The sequence below is a fragment of the Giraffa tippelskirchi genome, chromosome 7 (assembly GCF_054371585.1).
Source record: "Giraffa tippelskirchi isolate mGirTip1 chromosome 7, T2T-mGirTip1v1.2.pri, whole genome shotgun sequence".
NCBI classification, from domain to species: Eukaryota; Metazoa; Chordata; class Mammalia; order Artiodactyla; family Giraffidae; genus Giraffa; species Giraffa tippelskirchi.
The window spans coordinates 82,599,636-82,618,563 of record NC_137281.1 but is presented as its reverse complement, the minus strand read 5'-3'; the positions used below and the strand labels follow the sequence as shown (position 1 = coordinate 82,618,563).

Below are 18,928 nucleotides of genomic sequence, written 5' to 3'. Positions count from 1 at the left end.
AGAAACGGGATTGCTGCATCTCATGGTATGGATTTTCTTTTTCTTTTTTTTTTTTGCATTAAGTGTTTTTGAGTTTTGTCCTGTCTGTAGTTAAATAACTTGGAGATGGTTTGAACATTTCAATGCTTACTTTTAATCTTCGTTAAGTGGGGCCAGAGTAGATTATAGTCTAGGGCAATACCCTTAAGACTTTACCCAATGCCTGTCTATCAGGAAGTCTTTCCACTCTGACTATAGCCCTCCATGCACCTCTGTCCATGGGATTCTCCAAGCAAGAATACTGGAGTGAGTTGCCATTTCCTTCTCCAGGGGATCTTCCTGACCCAGGAGTTGAACTGGGTCTCCTGTACTGGGCTTCTCTGATAGCTCAGTTGGTAAAGAATCCACCTGCAATGTGGGAGACCTGGGTTAGATCCCTGGACTGGGAAGATCCCCTGGAGAAGGAAAAGGCTACCCACTCCAGTATTCTGGCCTGGAGAATTCCATGGACTGTATAATCCATGGGGTCGCAAAGCGTGGGACGTGACTCAGTGACTTTTACTTTCACTTTCTTTACCAACTGAGCTACAAGGGAAGCCCCTTAACACCAATACATTTCATTTAATTACTATGCCATTGTCTTGCTGCTACTTAAAAAGCTTCACTTCATTTGTAGCTGACTTCACAGGGGAAGTGTTAATTACAATAGGGGCAAGCATTAACTACAAAACCACCTCATGAAACATTGTTCTTCTATAGAGTACATTCTAACTCAAGTATGACTGAAAAGGATAATCTTCCATGTAAATATAAATTCTTTGTCTCTTCTTGTGCTATGAAGATGTAAACCTTGGCTATCACTCCAAATATATTTTTATTTTTTAAAATATTAAACTTTTAAAGTAAACTTTTAATCACAATATAGTACACATAATGTACAGCTTGATTAATTTTCATAAAGTGAATGCACCCATGTAACCATACCCAGGCCAAGATATATACTACAAGAACACAAATTTGGTTTAATACTCAGAACTCAAAATAGAAAAAAAAAAAAAGAGAGAGAAAAACTATATTGCTGTAACAGATTTTATCAAATAGAAGTATTTAATAAGATTTACCCAATCATGATTTTATTAAATGCTTATAGCAAACTATCAGTAGAACAGAACTTCCTTAACCAGCAACACAGATCATCTTGTACTATTTTCTTCCCTTCTCCCCAAAGTAACAACTCTCCTGTCTTCTAATACAATGAAGTGAAGTCGCTCAGTTGTGTCTGACTCTTTGCGACCCCATGGACTATAGCCCACCAGGCTCCTCCATCCATGGGATTTTCCAGGCAAGAATACTGGAGTGGGTTGCCATTTCCTTCTCCAGGAGGTCTTCCTGACCCAGGGATTGAACCCAGGTCTCCCGCATTGTAGGTAGACGCTTTATCGTCTCAGCCACCAGGGAAGTCTAACACAATAAATTGTTGGGTTTTTTTCCTATTTTTAAACTTCATATAGCTGGAATGATATAAAATGTATACTCTTTTGTGACTGACTTTTTCCCCTGAACATTATGTTCCTGAGATTCATCCACATAGTTGTGTACTGCAATATTTCATTTCTTCTTGTTGTACAGTATTCCACTGTACAAATATACCACTATTTAGTTATCCAGTTTGTTGTTGAACATTTAGATTGTTAACAGTTTTTGGCTATGTGACTATCACTCTATGAACACTGTTATACATGTGCCTTCAGTTCAGTTCAGTCGCTCTGTCATGTTTGACTCTTTGCAACCCCATGGACTGCAGCACGCCAGGCCTCCCTGTCCATCACCAACTCCCGGAGCTTGCTCAAACTCATGTCCATCAAGTCAGTGATGCCATCCAACCATCTCATCCTCTGTCGTCCCCTTCTCCTCCTGCCTTCTAGCATTTCTGTTGGGTATATAACTAAGAGTGAAATTGTAAGATCATGTGGTATGAGTATGAGGAAGTTAAGCTTTAGTAAAAAAAAATGTTTAAAGGTATTAACCAGAGTGGTTAAAGCAATTTATATTCCCATGAAGTGTGGAAAATATGTTGCAGGTACAATGTAATCTCACAAACAACTGGTATCCTCAGTCTTTTAATAAAGTATATGTAATACAAATTGCAAATGCCCTTTTCCACTCTGTGGCTTGCCTTTTCATTCTTAACGGTGTCTTTTAATGAATGGATTTTCTTAATTTTAATGTAGTACAATGCATCATTTTTTCTTTTTATTGTTAATGCCACATGTATTCAATTTAAGAATCTTTGCTTCTTCCAGGGTCACAAAGATAATGTTTTCTTCCAGAAGCTTTATTGTTTTACTTTTCATATCTATAATTTATCTTTTGATTTCTTTGTATGATTTGAAGTCAAGATTCATCTTCTTTTCCCACACATTGGTATCTATCTATTGACCTAGTACAATTTATTGAAAACAGTGTTCCTCCCTCTCTGCACTGCAATGTTATCTCTGATACAAATCAAGGGTCAATACATATGTGTGCATCTGTTGGCTCCATTTTGTTTCATTTGCTTGTCTTCTCTTGTGTCAGAATCATGTTGTCTTTACTACTGTTGCTTTATAATAAGTCTTGATATCCTATAGTAAAAATTCTCTAGTTTTGTTATTCAAGACTATCTTAGCTATTCTTGGTCCTTTGCATTTTTATAATTTAAGAATCAGCTTGTCAATTTCAAAACCTAACAAACAAATCTTCAGGGATATTGCTTGAGACCCTGAATCTATGTGGAGAGAATTGAAATCACACACCACTGACTCTTTTAATCCATAACTGATATCTTTTATTTTTTGTCTTAATTTTTCCTAATAATGTCTTAAATTTTTTAGTGAAGAGGTCTTTTTTTGATTAATTTTGTATATTTGATGTTTTTGCTATACTAACATGCCATTATTTTTAAAGTTTTACTGTTTGTTTGTTGCTAGTATATCGGCCTAAGATTGATTTTGTTTACCAACATTGTATCTGGCAACCTTGCAATACTAAAATTAACTTTTTAATTTTATCAGTTTATAGATTCTTTCAAACTTTCTCTGTAACAATCAGGTCGTCTATAAATAATTGCAGTTTAATTTCTCTCTTTCTAATCATTATGCATCCTCACTTACTGCACATCTGGCCAACCCTGTCAACAGAACTTTCTGTGATAACGGAAGTGTTCTATATTTGTGGTATATAGTAGCCCCTAATCACATGTGCCTATTGAGCACCTGCCACATGGCCAGTTTGACTGATAATCTATAATTTTAACTAATTAGAATTTAAATTGCCAAATATGGTACTGGACAGCTCAGATCTAGGATCTTCAATATAATGGTGATGCATGACATTATAGCAGGGATCTTGATCGAAGATAAACGCCTCCAGTATTTTGCCACTATATGTGATACTTGCTTTAGGTTTGCAGGGGAAGCAACTAACACACCCTACCATATTAAAGAAGGAATAGTTTGCTACAAGCATTTTAAAAAATCATAAGTGGGTAAATTTTATCAAATACTATTTGATAAACCAATTGAGATGATGTAATTTTCTCTCTTTTTCTGTTAATTTTAGTCATTTACATGCACTCAGTTCTGAATGTTATAACAAACTTATGCTGCTATAGTAAATTCAACTTGGTCATGACATCTATTTCTTTATTGATCTATCTAGATTTGATTTGCTAACATTTTTAGAATGTGTTCACCCTTGTTCACAAGAGCAATGGATTTGAAATTCTGCTTTCTTATGATGTCTTTATCAGGTTTTGGTATTAAGGTTATGCAAGCCTCAAAATAGACTGGGAAATATTTTCTTTTTATTCTCTGAAAGCATTTTAGTAATATTGATGTTATTTCTTCTGAAAATTCCTTGGAAGAACTTATTTGTGAAGCCAACTGGGCCTAAAGATTTTTTTGTGGAAAGTTTCAAATTACAGACTCAATTTCACTAATAAATATGGAACTACCCAAGTTATTAATTTCCTATAAATTTTAGCAAACTTTTTTCCTAGGAATTTGTCCATTTCATCTAAATTTTTAACTCCTCTGGCATAAAGTTATTTTTAAAATCCTCTTACCTCATCTTAAATGAGTAAAAATGCTCATTTAGAAGGTGACTGAGGGACTTCCCCAGTGGTACAGTGGATAAGAATTTGCCTACCAATGCAGGGGACATGGGTTGGATCCTTGGTCCGGGAAGATTCCACAAGCCTTGGAGCAACTAATCCTGTGTGCCACAAATTCTGAGCCTGCACACCCCACTACTAAGCCTGCATGCTACTACTACTATTAAAGACTATGCACCTAGAGCCTGTGCTCCCCAACAAGGGAAGCCACTGCAATGAGAAGCCCGTGCACCATGACAAAGAGTAGTCCCGACTCACCACAACTAGAGAAAGCCTGTATGCCGCAAGGAAGACCTAGAACAACCCAAATAAATACATAAATAATTTAAAAAAATTTTTTTAAAAAAGGTGATGGATTGGCTATATTATTCTTGCAGATTTTCCTATCTTCTGCATCTGTGTAATTGAGACAGACAAGGCTTATACAGACCAAGAGTTTATGAGATACTTACAAAAATACTCTATTTGCAATGTCTACCTTAATATAGTACTCAGAATTCCATCTATCATGACACTTCCAACTACAGCAGTGTTTGGAACCTTGCAAAAATCTTATTTATTACTCACGGAACCCTTCTAAAATGTCAATAGTTTGGAACAAAAATGATATTGTGTCAAAGACCTATTTTTATCCAACTCACCTGAACATAAGCACTTTAGTGATAGAAAATGCCATGATCACAAAATAGTCTAATTACTATATCTGTGTGTGTGTGTGTATGTGCGTGTGTGTGTGCACTAAGTCGCTTCAGTCGTGTCCGACTCTTTGCAACCCTGTGGACCATAGCTCACCAGGCTCCTCTGTCCATGGAATTCTCCAGGCAAGAATACTAGAGTGGGTTGCCATGCCCTCCTCCAGGGGATCTTTCCAGCCCAGGGATGGAACCCACATCTCTTGTGTCTCCTGCACTGGCAGGCAGGTTCTTTACCACTAGTGCTAACTGGGAAGCCCAATTACTATATCTAATAACAAAGAACTGAAATACATGTGTGTAAGTGTGTAAACTTCACATGTGTCAGACCAAGAAGCTGTATAGCATAGTAAAGAATGCAGGCTTTTAACTGTTGCTTCTGGGTTTGAATCTTGGCTCTATCACTTATTAACTCTGTGTCTCTAAGAAAGTTTTTAACTTGCTTATATCTCAGTTTCCTCCTATACCATATGGGTTTAAAGAATAACTAGTTCATAGGGTAGGATTAAATGAATTAATGTATATAGTGTTTAAATCAATGCCAGGCACATAGAAAATAAACACACTAAATTTTTAAAAAGTGTGACAGTCTTTAATAATTAAAAAAGTAAATCAAAGTTCAAAATTTAAAAGTTATACATAGTTCACAGGAAGCTGTACACATTTTCAACCTAATTCTATCCAAGTTTGAAAACCTTCACTACTTCATGAAATAATATTATGCTTTATATGATGACCCAGTCAATAAGTATTTATTGAACACTTATTAGGCACTGGGATGTAAAAACAAGAGACATAACAACTGCCCCTTAAAACCTTCTAATCAATATTAACAAGCAAACTGTTTAGAATATAAGACCGTATATAATTAAGTTCTAAACTTTGTGGTAAAGAACATAAATCCTGACCAAGAAGACAGGGAACTCCATGAGAACTGATGCAAGGATGCCTAGTGGACTACAGGCATCCCCAAAAGTAAGGAAGGGTTTACTCTGCATTAGGCCAAGTCTTTTCTTATTGCTGTATAGTCACTAAGTCCTGTCTGACTCTTTGTGACTCCATGGACTGTAGCCTGACAGCCTCCTCTGTCCATGTGATTTCCCAGGCAAGAATACTGGAGTGGGTTGCCATTTTCTTTTCCAGGTGATCTTCCCTGACCCAGGGATTGAATCCATATCTCCTGTACTGGCAGGCGGATTCTTTACCACGAAGCCACCAGGGAAGCCCAAGAAAAGTCCTAAAAACGACCAAATAATCTAACCTTTCCCTACCATCATACAAAAAGAACAATAGAAAAATAAAGTTTAAAAAATATTTGGTTAATGTTGTAGTCTGTTGGGACTTCCCTGGTAGCTCAGTCGGTAAAGAAACTGCCTGCAACAGGAGACCCAGGTTCAATCCCTGGGTCAGGAAGATCCCCTGGAGAAGGAAATGGCAACTCACTCCAGTCTTCTTGCCTGGAAAACCTCATGGACAGAGAAGCCTGGCAGGCTACAGTCCATGGAGTCGCAAAAGTCAGACACAACTTAATGACTAAACCACCACCACCACGCTTTTTACACATGGTGTGCTACTATAGGTATATGCAGTACTTTAAGCACAAAATTTCACCAGCATAGTTGTATTGGGCTGCCCATTCTAAAGATAAAAGACAAAATGAAAACCACTACTTATTAGTTAAGAACCAAAAGAGAAAAGCAGACCACTACACCTTTTACGTTAGGTTTGCATGCATGCTCAGTTGCTCCAGTTGTGTCTGACTCTTTGTGACCCTATGGACTGTAGACCGCCAGGGTTCTCGGTCCACGGGATTCTTCACGCAAGAATACTGGAGTGGGCTTCCATGCTCCACTCCAGGGGACCTTCCCAACACAGGGACTGAACCCACATCTCTTATGTCTCCTGCATTGGCAGGCAGGTTCTTTACCACTGAGCCACTGGGGAAGCCCAAATTAGGCTTAGTACTGACATGATTTCTGATACAAGAATCAGAGAGCTGAGAATAGTCTTAGAAACCACAGTCCAGGTACTTAATTTACAGACTGAAGGGGGGAAAAAAATCTGTAGAACTCTGAAGTCACATGATTAGTATTGACTACCCCAACATTAGAACTCAACTCAACTCGTCTGATTTCTATGGCTGTGCTTTCCATTTCAACTTACTGCTTTTATTGATCTACCTGCAACACTGAAATAAACAGAGAGATGCAGATTATGCTTTTATATCATCCTATGTAATATGCTTTTGAGCTGTGGTGTTGGAGAAGACTCTTAAGAGTCCCTTGGGCTGCAAGGAGATCAAACCAGTCCATCCTAAAGGAAATCAGTCCTGAATATTCATTGGAAGGACTGATGCTGATGCTGAAGCTCCAATACTTTGGCCACCTGATGGAAAGAACTGACTCATTGGAAAAGACCCTGATGATGGGAGCGATTGAAAACAGGAGGAGAAGGGGACGACAGAGGATGAGATGGTTGAAAGGCACCACTGACTCGATGGACATGAGTTTGAACAAGCTCCAGGAGTTGGTGATAGACAGGTAATCCAGGAGTGCTGCAGTCCATGGGGTTGTAAAGAGTCGGACACGACTGAGCAGCTGAACTGAACTAACGTAATATTGTAAGATACTTTGCCCTAGAAGTGGAACAAAAGAAATACTGCATTCTGGACTTTTTCCTTACCAAATACCAACTAAAATTTATCACTTTCAAAACAAAAAGTCTATGGTTTGATCGTTTATAGGTATTGAAACAATTTTTCATACAATTTTATCATATTTAATATATTTTCTATATTTATTGAGATTTTAATATGCTAGAAATGAATACTAGATAACTAGCAACTGGACTACCTATACATTTATGTTAAGTATACAATAAGACCACTAATATAACAAAAGTGTTAAGAAAAATTCTTACAACAATTCTATATACAGTCATTAATTCTGACAGTATAACACTGCTACAGGGTAAAATACCATTAAGATAAAGATGGTTTAATCATTGTGCAAATGGGACTTATTGTTCTACCATAAAATGAGCTTATTGACATAATAGTTTAAAGCTTTATTTGCAGCTATACAATATTTTGCAAATGTTACACGAAGAATCTTTTTTCTAAGAGTTTAATTAGAATATTAAAAAGTTACTGCAAGTGTCTTGACTTTTTGAGATGAATATTTTTACTGCTAACACCAATGCAGGCATGTACTACTTCTGATTCATAATGATTTTTACTTTCATTATTATTAATAATAATAATATTATTTCATTATTATTATTATTTCATTCATTATTATTTCATTATTATTATCATTAATATTAGAGAATCCTTCCTGAGACATCAATTGGAGATTCAGTCATATGATTAGGCTGCCATCTATGGGGTCGCACAGAGTCGGACATGACTGAAGCGACTTAGCAGCAGCAGCATATGATTAGAATATAACACGTAAAATAGATTTTCCAAAAGCGAAGCCCCTTAAGGTTGAAGTAAACACTACATAGGTTGAGACAGTCTCAGTCTTATATAATTATTATTTTTCCTCCTAGTGGCTTAAAAGCTTAGATAGATTTTCTAATAATTTGCAATACTTTACTAATCTTAGAAGAAGAATATGCATAGTGGACAAGCATGTAGACTTTCAGGCTAGAAAATAAAGGTTCAAATTCTCAGTGTGCCACTACCAGTTGTATCGCCTTGGATAAATTTTCTCTATTTGTGAAATGTGGACATACTATGCAAGCTAACTATGAGGATTAAATAATAGGAAAAGAAAGTGCCTGACTTGGAGTCAACCAAAGAATAGCTGCTCAAAAGAAGTTAAACTCCATCCTTCCTCAATCCCTCAATTTCGGAATAATGACTTCAACACTGAAAGGTAAAAATGGTATTGTCAACTATCACATAAGCACAGCTACTTGTAGTTGCTACTTAATAGTCTCAGATGCTAAGTATACTCAATTGAAGTCACAAAGTACACCTTCCTAACCTTCTATAAATAAGGAAGTAGGCTGCCATCAATACCTTAAAAAACAAAAATCTACACTCTCTTTTTTTTTTCCTATTCAGGAAAAGGGAAGAAGGAAATAAAAAATATTATACATACATATATATTTATAACCTCTTCTGGTGTTCTGAGACCAATTCCAGTGCCTGTGTGTATATGTGGGGGAGGGGGTTGCCCTACATACAACCAAGCAAGTCCCAGGACACCAGCAGGGCATCTAAGAATTCAACTCAATTCTGACCATCTACCTGGAGACAGAATCAGATTCCATAGGTGGGCTCAGCCCCACAAAATGGCCATCTACTTCACAGGCCAATCACAAGTCCTGGTTGTTAACTGTACTTCTGACTTAACTGGCTATAAAGCAGGGGTTTCCACAACCCTTTCTCAAGTTTGATTTATTTGCTAGAATGGTTTACTGCCTCAAAAAAACAGTTTACTTACTGGATTGCCAGTTTATTATAAAAGGATATGATGAAAGATACAGATAACATTCAGATGGAAAGGATGTATAGGACAAAGTATGGGAAAAGGGAGTAGAGCTTTCATGCTCTCTGAGCTCGCCATTCCCTTCAAATCTCCACATGTTCACCAACATGGAAGCTCTCTGAACTCTCTCCTTTTGGGTTTTTATGGAAGCTTCACTACACAGGCATGCCTGATTAAACCACTGGCCACTGGTGACTGATTTAACCCCAGGCCCTTCTCCCAGGACGTCAGCGGTGAGATTAAAGTTCCAACCCTCTAATTACATGGTTGGTTCTACGGGCAACAAGTCTCTATCCTTGAGTAGGGAACAAAAGTCACCTTCCCTGAAGCATTTTCAGGAACTAAGGACAAGAGACCAAATGTTATTCCATTGCTCTTACTGCTCAGGAAATTCCAAGAGCTTTGGGACTTGTGAACTAGAATTGTGGTGAGAAATTTTTCCTATAAATCACAATAGTACTTTTTTTCCTCTTTCACAAGGCTAGGAAAACACTGTTTGTCTTATTTATATCTTATTTACAAAGAGAGCCTGCGAGGGTACAATAATGTAAGATACGTACAGTGATCAAAGCAGCCACTATAGAAAGATCTGCATTTTTCAATTTAAAACTTGCAGGCTTAAATTCAGACTATCATCATCATAACGACCACCCTGGATTTAGCCACTAGATAATATCAGTGATGTAATCATGCTACCAAATATGATACTTAAAGAGATGTGCTTTTTCTAAAGAAGATAAGAAAGTCATCCTCTCATTTGTAAAATTTCTTACCCAAACATCATTTTCAGAATCTGATTATGTTATAAGTAAAATATTGCTTAGGCTGGCTTTCTCATACTGAAATAAGGGGTAACTTACTTAACCAGAATCTGTTTCAAGAGAATTAAACATAATTACCCAAGCAATGCAACAGAAATGCTATCCTTTAAGGCATACAGCATTTTCCCAACTTAAGCATGCACTTTATGCAATATATTAAGTTCTTAAGAGGAGTTTTAACAGCAAACAAACAGAAAAATCTATTTAAATAACATGATGTCCATACATATATTCTAATAGATTAAGTATATAGGTCTTTACAAAACCGAAAGAATAAATACAAAGCTCAAATAGGGTAAAAATCACTCACTAAAGCTAAAAAAGTCACTCAAGTTTAAAAATTGAAACTTGATATGACTTTATTCCATTCTGATAAAGGCTAAATGTAAGCTAGGAACTCAGTTACTGAATTACAGTAACTGTAATTTTTTAGCAGTAGTCTTTGAAATGACAGAAAGGAGGTGATGAGCATTCCACACCTTTTTATGAATTCAGCTCAATGAAGTAATATATATAAATGTATTTTTAAGTGGTCAGGCAATGTAAATGTTTATATAAAGTGGGCCAAGTTTAAAAACATGCATTTCGAATCTCTTTCACCTAACACTAACTGATTAGTTTTGAGAATATACCAAAAGTTTCATATATTGACAGACATTTCAAGAAAATATCAGGTTTGTTTGATCATTTGATAGTCAAAGGGGAAAAGATCTCACCTAAGACTTTAACATTTCTTTCTCTAAAATGACACTTGTTAATCCAATGTCAACCATTAGCATTAGCAGAGTTTATTATATTTTACTTTGCCCTGCACATCTTTATAGCCACAGATGAAATAGAGCCAAATATTCAGAGTGATGGCAACTAGTACAATAAAAAATATACTGAAAAAGACACTATTCACCCAGTTGATCATAAAAGGAGAAAATTAAGAGAAATAAAGAGAGACCAGCTGCCCATCCACAAACACAATGGATGGTACAGCAACATCATTAGTCACTGGGGAAATGCAAATTAAAACTACAAGATACCACAATGTATATTAGAACAGACAAAAACAAACTAACAATACTGAAGTGATGACAAGGATGCAGAGGAGTAGGAACTTTCATACACTGGTCAGTCAGTCTGAGGTACCAGGGAAGCCTGCAAAACTGTATAACCACCTGAAAAAAAAGATCGGCAGTTTCTTATAAAGTTAAAAACATATTTAAAATAATGAGGCTCATAAACCCATTCCAATGTATTTACAGAAGTGAAAAAAACCCCAAAATATCATAGACACAAAAATTTTTATGTGAATGTAAACACTTACATAAATGTAAAATAGTACTCTTATTCATAACTGTGCCCAAAGCTGAAACCAACTCATATGTCCCTCAAAAGGTAAATGGATAAACAAATTGTGGCAACACAAAAGAATGCTACTGGCAATAAAAAAAGAACAAACCAATGATTTATGCAATAGATGGATTAACATTAAATGCATTTTAAGTGGGGGGAAAAAAAGCCAGTCCTAAGAAACTATTTTTATGTGATTCCATTTATATGAAATTCTAGAAAAGGTTAACTGAAGGCATAGGAAACACATTAGAGGTTGCCAGGGTTTGGGATGGGAAAAAAAAATTGACAACAAAGGGACTCACAACACAAAGGAATTTGTGGAGTGATTAACTGTTGTTGGTAGATACGTGATCTATACATTTCTCAAAACCCAGAAAACTGCATAACATAAAGAGTAAACTTTACTGGATATACATTAGAAAAACCAAACCAGGGTGTCAGAGAACCAAAGATGGAATGTAAACTGTGACAAATGAATCTAACTGCATTACAAATGAATGACATAGCAGACAGAAGGAGATATGGAAGAAAAGACTTGACTTAACTAACTTTGGAAAAGAGCTAGGCACTGTGAGAATAAGAAAAGGTGGCAAGAATACACAGAAGAACTATACAAAAAAGATCTTAATGACCCCGATAACCACGATGCTGTGCTCACTCACCTAGAGCCAGACATCCTGGAGTCCGAACTCAAGTGGGCCTTAGGAAGCATCGCTACGAACAATGCTAGTGGAGGTGATGGAGTTCCAGTTGAGCTATTTGAAGTCCTAAAAGATGATGCTGTGAAAGTGCTACACTCAATATGCAAGCAAATTTGGAAAACTCTGCACTGGCCACAGGACTGGAAAAGGTCAGTTTTCATTCCAATCCCAAAGAAAGGCAATGCCAAAGAATGTTCAAACTACTGCACAACTGCACTCATCTCACACACTAGCAAAGTAATGCTCAAAATTCTCCAAGCCAGGCTTCAACAGTATGTGAACCGAGAAGTTCTAGATATTCAAGCTGGATTTAGAAAAGGCAGAGGAACCAGAGACCAAATTGCCAACAGCTGCTGGATCACAGAAAAAGCAAGAGAATTCCAGAAAAACATCTACTTCTGTTTTACTGATTACACCAAAGCCTTCAACTGTGTGGATCACAACAAACTGTGGAAAATTCTTCAAGAGATGGGAATACCAGTATGCAGGTCAAGAAGCAACTGTTAGAATCAGAACAACAGACTGGTTCCAAATCGGAAAAGGAGACATCAAGGCTGTATATTGTCACTCTGCTTATTTAACTTAGATGCAGAGTATATCATACAAGGCAGGAGGAGAAGGGGACGACGGAGGATGGGATGGTTGGATGGCATCACCGACTCAATGGAGATGAGTTTGGGTAAACTCTGGGAATTGGTGATGGACAGGGAGGCCTGGCGGTTCATGGGGTCGCAAAGAGTCGGACATGACCGAGTGACTGAACAAAACTGAACATCATGCAAAATGCCAGGCTTGGTGAAGCACAAGCTGGAATCAAGACTGCAGAGAAATATCAACAACCTCAGATACACAGATGACACCATCCTTATGGCAGAAAGCAAAGAACTAAAGAGCCTCTTGATGACAGTGAAAGAGGAGAGTGAAAAAGCTGGCTTAAAACTCAACATTCAGAAAACTAAGCTCACGGCATCTGGTCCCATCACTTGATGGCAAATAGATGGGGAAACACTGGAAACAGTGACAGACTTTATTTTCTTGGGCTCCAAAATCAGTGCAGATGCTGACTGCAGCCATGAAATTAAAGACACTTGCTCCTTGGAAGAAAAGCTATGACCAACCTAGACAGTGTATTAAAACACAGAGACATTACTTTGTCAACAAAGGTCCATCTAGTCAAAGCTGTGGTTTTTCCAGTAGCCTTGTGTGGATGTGAGGGTTGAACCATAAAGAAAGCTGAGCACAGAAGAATTGATGCTTTTGAACTGTGGTGTTGGAGAAGACTCTTAAGAGCCCCTTGGACTGCAAGGAGATCCAACCAGTTAATCCTAAAGGAAATCAGTCCTGAGTATTCACTGGGAGGACTGATGCTGAAGCTAAAGCTCCAATACTTTGGCCACCTGATGCAAAGAACTGACTCACTAGAAAAGACCCTGATGCTGGGAAAGATTGAAGGCAGAAGGGGAAGGAGACGGCAGAGAATGATGGTTGAATGGCATCACCAACACGATAGATGTGAGTTTGAACAAGCCCCGGGAGTTGGTCATGGACAGGGAAGCCAGGCGTACTGAAGTCCATGGGGTCGCAAAGAGTCAGACACTACTGAGCAACTGAGCAGGCTGACTGAAAGCCACTTTAGAAAACAGTTTGCCCATTTCTTATAAACTTAAATTATATTCTTACCATATGATCCAACAGTCCCACTACTATGTATTTACCAAGGAGAAATGAAAACTCACATTCACATAGAAGCCTTACCCCAATGTTTATTACATCTCTACTCAAAATAGCTGAAAACCTGAAACAACTCAAAGTCCTTTAACAAATGAATAGATAAACAAACTGTGGTACATCCACCCAACCGAATACCACTCAGCAATAAAAAAGAAAGAAATACTGATACACAAAACAATGCAGAAAAATCTTAAGGCATTATGCTGAGTGTATGCATGCATAATAGTTTCAAATGGCTATATTCTAAGAAGATCCAACCAGTCCATCCTAAAGGAGATCAGTCCTGGGTGTTCTTTGGAAGGACTGATGTTGAAGCTGAAACTCCAATACTTTGGCCACCTCATGCGAAGAGTTGACTCATTGGAAAAGACCCTGATACTGGGAAGGATTGGGGGCAGGAGGAGAAGGGGACGACAGAGGATGAGATGGTTGGATGGCATCACCGACTCGATGGACATGGGTTTGGGTAAACTCCGGGAGTTGGTGATGGACAGGGAGGCCTGGTGTGCTGCAATTCATGGGGTCGCAAAGAGTCGGACAAGACTGAGCGACTGAACTGAACTGACCTGAACTATATGATTCTATTCAATGACCATTTTTCACAAGACAAAACTAAAATAGCAGGGTGTGCCAAGGGTAATAGGTGGGGTGGTATAACTACAAAGTAACAGCACAAAGCAGTTTTATGAACTAATGGAAGTGTCTGGATACTGACTGTGTATTCATGATGGTTACATGAACCTATACACATGCTAAAATTCATCAATTGTACACAGAAATGGTCAATTTTACTGCATGTTTTATTTTAAAAAATTCTGATACTTAAATAAATTTTAAGTCATCAAAGTTTTTCCAGGAGGTTTAGCTTGGATTTTTATAGTCTGTAAAAATCCTCTTGTTTATTCTGGTGACGTTTAAGATACCAAGTGACAAACGTCTCAGCTTAGTCCTGACATGTAGAATCACTGGAGGAGCAATAGCATAATCATCACTTTAGGCAGTGCATCACCTGCAGAAGAGTCTAATCTGCTAACAATCATAACCCCACTTAACTGAAGGGTAAATCCTGGCATCTACTTAATGGCATCATAAAAAACTTAAAGTTTTTTTCTTCTTTAAAAATACTGATTTATAGTCAAAGAATTCCAGGGAGTGAAAAAATGTGATTAGTTCTTCCTCAATTGCATAGAGAGCATTCTAAAAGTGAAAAGGTCAATCATTTGTTTCCACCTTTATTATCAGGGAAAAAATTGTTTCATTTGAATAATTAGGACAGAGTAAAACAAGAATGTAAACCAGGTAACATTTCAGAATTAATTCTACTCTTCTGCAAGAGTTTGTCTTATATCAACTAATATAGTAGTACTATAAGCTTCCATTATATTATGCATACATAGCACAAAACATTCAAATCCACAATTATAGGAATTTAAAAAATCTAAGTGCAAAGGTACTACTCTTTTTGAACATCTTTATCATATTATTTAATCTATATGATTTCTAAGTTCATCTCAGGTTTTATTTTTTAAAAATCAGTCACTACTTATATTTAAATAAAACAATGATTAGTTATTTTTAAGGATATAATTGTTCTCAGTTGTGTTAGAAAATTTAGCAATAATTTCGCATTGCTGTATTTTATTGAAAAGAATCAGATTTTTTTTTTTAAGCCAGTCTGCAATCATACTAATTTCAAATGGAAAACAAAAACCTCTATGAAGAACAGTTCTTGCCTAAAGGCCTTTGTTTTTCTAATACTACATTCAACTAGACGTAAAATGGTTTGTTTTAAGAATTCAGCTTTATTTTCCCCAGAAACACATTTGGAAGAATATATGACTTAAACATGGAACCATACCCTTTCTAACTGAAGCCATTTGTGTGCAGTTACTGTGATGGTTCAGTTGATTCAAGACAGGGGCTAGGCCGGGCCGGGGGCCGGGGGCGGGGGCGGCGGCCGACAGGGCCTAGGCCGGGCCGGGGGCCGGGGGCAGGGGGCGGCGGCCGAGAGGGCCTAGGCTGGGCCGGGGGCCGGGGGTGGCGGCCGACAGGAAAAACTAGCTAATCTGATCACACGGACCACAGCCTTGTCTATCTCAATGAAACTAAGCCATGCCGTGTGGGGCCACCCAAGACGGATGGGTCATGGTGGAGAGGTCTGACAGATTGTGGTCCACTGGAGAAGGGCATGGCAAACCACTTCAGTATTCTTGCCTTGAGAACCCCATGAACAGTATGAAAAGGCAAAAAGATAGGACACTGAAAGATGAACTCCCCAGGTCAGTAGGTGCCCAATATACTAATGGAGATCAGTGGAGAAGTAACTCCAGAAAGAATGATGGGATGGAGCCAAAGCAAAAACCATACCCAACTGTGGATATGACTGGTGATAGACGCAAAGTCCGATGCTGTAAAGAGCAATATTGCATAGGAACCTGGAATGTTAGGTCCATGAATCAAGGCAAATTGGAAGTGGTCAAACAGGAGATGGCAAGAGTGAACGTCGACATTCTAGGAATCAGCGAACTAAGATGGACTGGAATGGGTGAATTTAACTCAGATGACCATTATATCTACTACTGTGGGCAAGAATCCCTTAGAAGAAATGGAGTAGCCATCATGATCAACAAAAGAGTCTGAAATGCAGTACTTGGATGCAATCTCAAAAACGATAGAATGATCTCTGTTCGTTTCCAAGGCAAACCATTCAATATCACGGTAATCCAAGTCTATGCCCCAACCAGTAATGCCGAAGAAGCTGAAGTTGAATGATTCTATGAAGACCTACAAGACCTTTTAGAACTAACACCCAAAAAAGATGTCCTTTTCATTATAGGGGACTGGAATGCAAAAGTAGGAAGTCAAGAAACACCTGGCGTAACAGGCAAGTTTGGCCTTGGAGTACAGAATGAAGCAGGGCAAAGGCAAATAGAGTTTTGCCACGAGAACGCACTAGTAATAGCAAACACCCTCTTCCAACAACACAAGAGAAGACTCTACACGTGGACATCACCAGATGGTCAACACCGAAATCAGATTGATTATATTCTTTGCAGCCAAAGATGGAGAAGCTCTATACAGTCAGCAAAAACAAGACCAGGAGCAGACTGTGGCTCGGATCATGAACTGCTTATTGCCAAATTCAGACTTAAATGGAAGAAAGTAGGGAAAACCACTAGACCATTCAGGTATGACCTAGACCAAATCCCTTATGAGTATACCGTGGAAGTGACAAATAGATTTAGGGTCTAGACCTGATAGACAGAGTGCCTGATGAACTATGGACAGAGGTTCGTGACATTGTACAGGAGACAGGGATCAAGACAATCCCCATGGAAAAGAAATGCAAAAAAGCAAAATGGCTGTCTGAGGAGGCCTTACAGATAGCTTGGAAGAGAAGAGAAGCGAAAAGCAAAGGAGAAAAGGAAAGATATTCCCATCTGAATGCAGAGTTCCAAAGAATAGCAAGGAGAGATAAGAAAGCCTTCCTCAGCGATCAGTGCAAAGAAATAGAGGAAAAAAACAGATTGGGAAAGACTAGAGATCTCTTCAAGAAAATTAGAGATACCAAAGGAACATTTCATGCAAAGATGGGCTCGATAAAGGACAGAAATGGTATGGACCTAACAGAAGCAGAAGATATTAAGAAGAGGTGGCAAGAATACACAGAAGAACTGTACAAAAAAGATCTTCACGACCCAGATAATCACGATGGTGTGATCACTCACCTAGAGCCAGACATCCTGGAATGTGAAGCCAAGTGGGCTTTAGAAAGCATCACTACGAACAAAGCTAGTGGAGGTGATGGAATTCCAGTTAAGCTATTTCAAATCCTCAAAGGTGATGCTGTGAAAGTGCTGCACTCGATATGCCAGCAAATTTGGAAAAGTCAGCAGTGGCCACAGGACTGGAAGAGGTCAGTCTTCGTTCCACTCCCAAAGAAAGGCAATGCCAAAGAATGCTCAAACTACCACACAATTGCACTCATCTCACATGCTAGTAAAGTAATGCTCAAAATTCTCCAAGCCAGGCTTCAGCAATGCGTGAACCGTGAACTTCCAGATGTTCAAGCTGGTTTTAGAAAAGGCAGAGGAACCAGAGATCAAATTGCCAATATCTGCTGGATCATCGAAAAAGCAAGAGAGTTCCAGAAAAACATCTACTTCTGCTTTATTGACTATGCCAAAGCCTTTGACTGTGTGGATCACGATAAACTGTGGAAAATTCTGAAAGAGATGGGAATACCAGACCATCTGACCTGTCTCTTGAGAAACCTGTATGCAGGTCAAGAAGCAACAGTTAGAACTGGACATGGAACAACACACTGGTTCCAAATAGGAAAAGGAGTACGTCAAGGCTGTATATTGTCACCCTGCTTATTTAACTTATATGCAGAGAACATCATGAGAAACGCTGGGCTGGAAGAAACACAAGCTGGAATCAAGATTGCCGGGAGAAATATCAAAAACCTCAGATATGCGGATGACACCACCCTTATGGCAGAAAGTGAAGAAGAACTAAAGAGCCTCTTGATGAAGGTGAAAGAGGAGAGTGAAAAAGTTGGCTTAAAGCTCAACGTTCAGAAAACTAAGATCATGGCATCTGGTCCCATCACTTCATGGGAAATAGATGGGGAAACAGTGGAAACAGTGTCAGACTTTATTTTTTTGGGCTCCAAAATCACTGCTGATGGTGATTGCAGCCATGAAATCAAAAGACACTTACTCCTTGGAAGGAAGGTTATGGTCAACCTAGATAGCATATTTAAAAGCAGAGACATTACTTTGCCAACAAAAGTCCGTCTAGTCAAGGCTATGGTTTTTCCAGTGGTCATGTATGGATGTGAGAGTTGGACGGTGAAGAAAGCTGAGCGCCAAAGAATTGATGCTTTTGAACTGTGGTGTTGGAGAAGACTCTTGAGAGTCCCTTGGACTGCAAGGAGATCCAATCAATCCATCCTAAAAGAGATCAATCGTGGGTGTTCATTGGAAGGTCTGATGTTGAAGCT

General features: G+C 38.3%; 1 protein-coding gene and 1 long non-coding RNA gene across 7 annotated transcripts in view; both read right to left on the bottom strand.

Moving 5' to 3' along the window:
- GLCE (glucuronic acid epimerase) overlaps positions 1-18,928 on the bottom strand; it is a 115,107-nt gene that overhangs the window by 39,658 nt on the left and 56,521 nt on the right. Inside the window, exon 2 of one of the 6 annotated variants that reach the window (XM_081511921.1) lies at positions 11,212-11,310. The exons of the other annotated variants lie outside the window; for them this stretch is intronic. The gene's annotated coding sequence lies outside the window, so the exon portion shown is untranslated. The remainder of the gene's footprint in view (positions 1-11,211; positions 11,311-18,928) is intronic. 6 annotated transcript variants of the gene reach the window in all.
- Positions 33-4,346, bottom strand: LOC145514334 (uncharacterized). Its single transcript, XR_014060064.1, has 2 exons — positions 1,332-4,346; positions 33-280 (listed from the first exon to the last, which is right to left on the bottom strand). It is a non-coding gene; the product is annotated as an uncharacterized LOC145514334 (long non-coding RNA).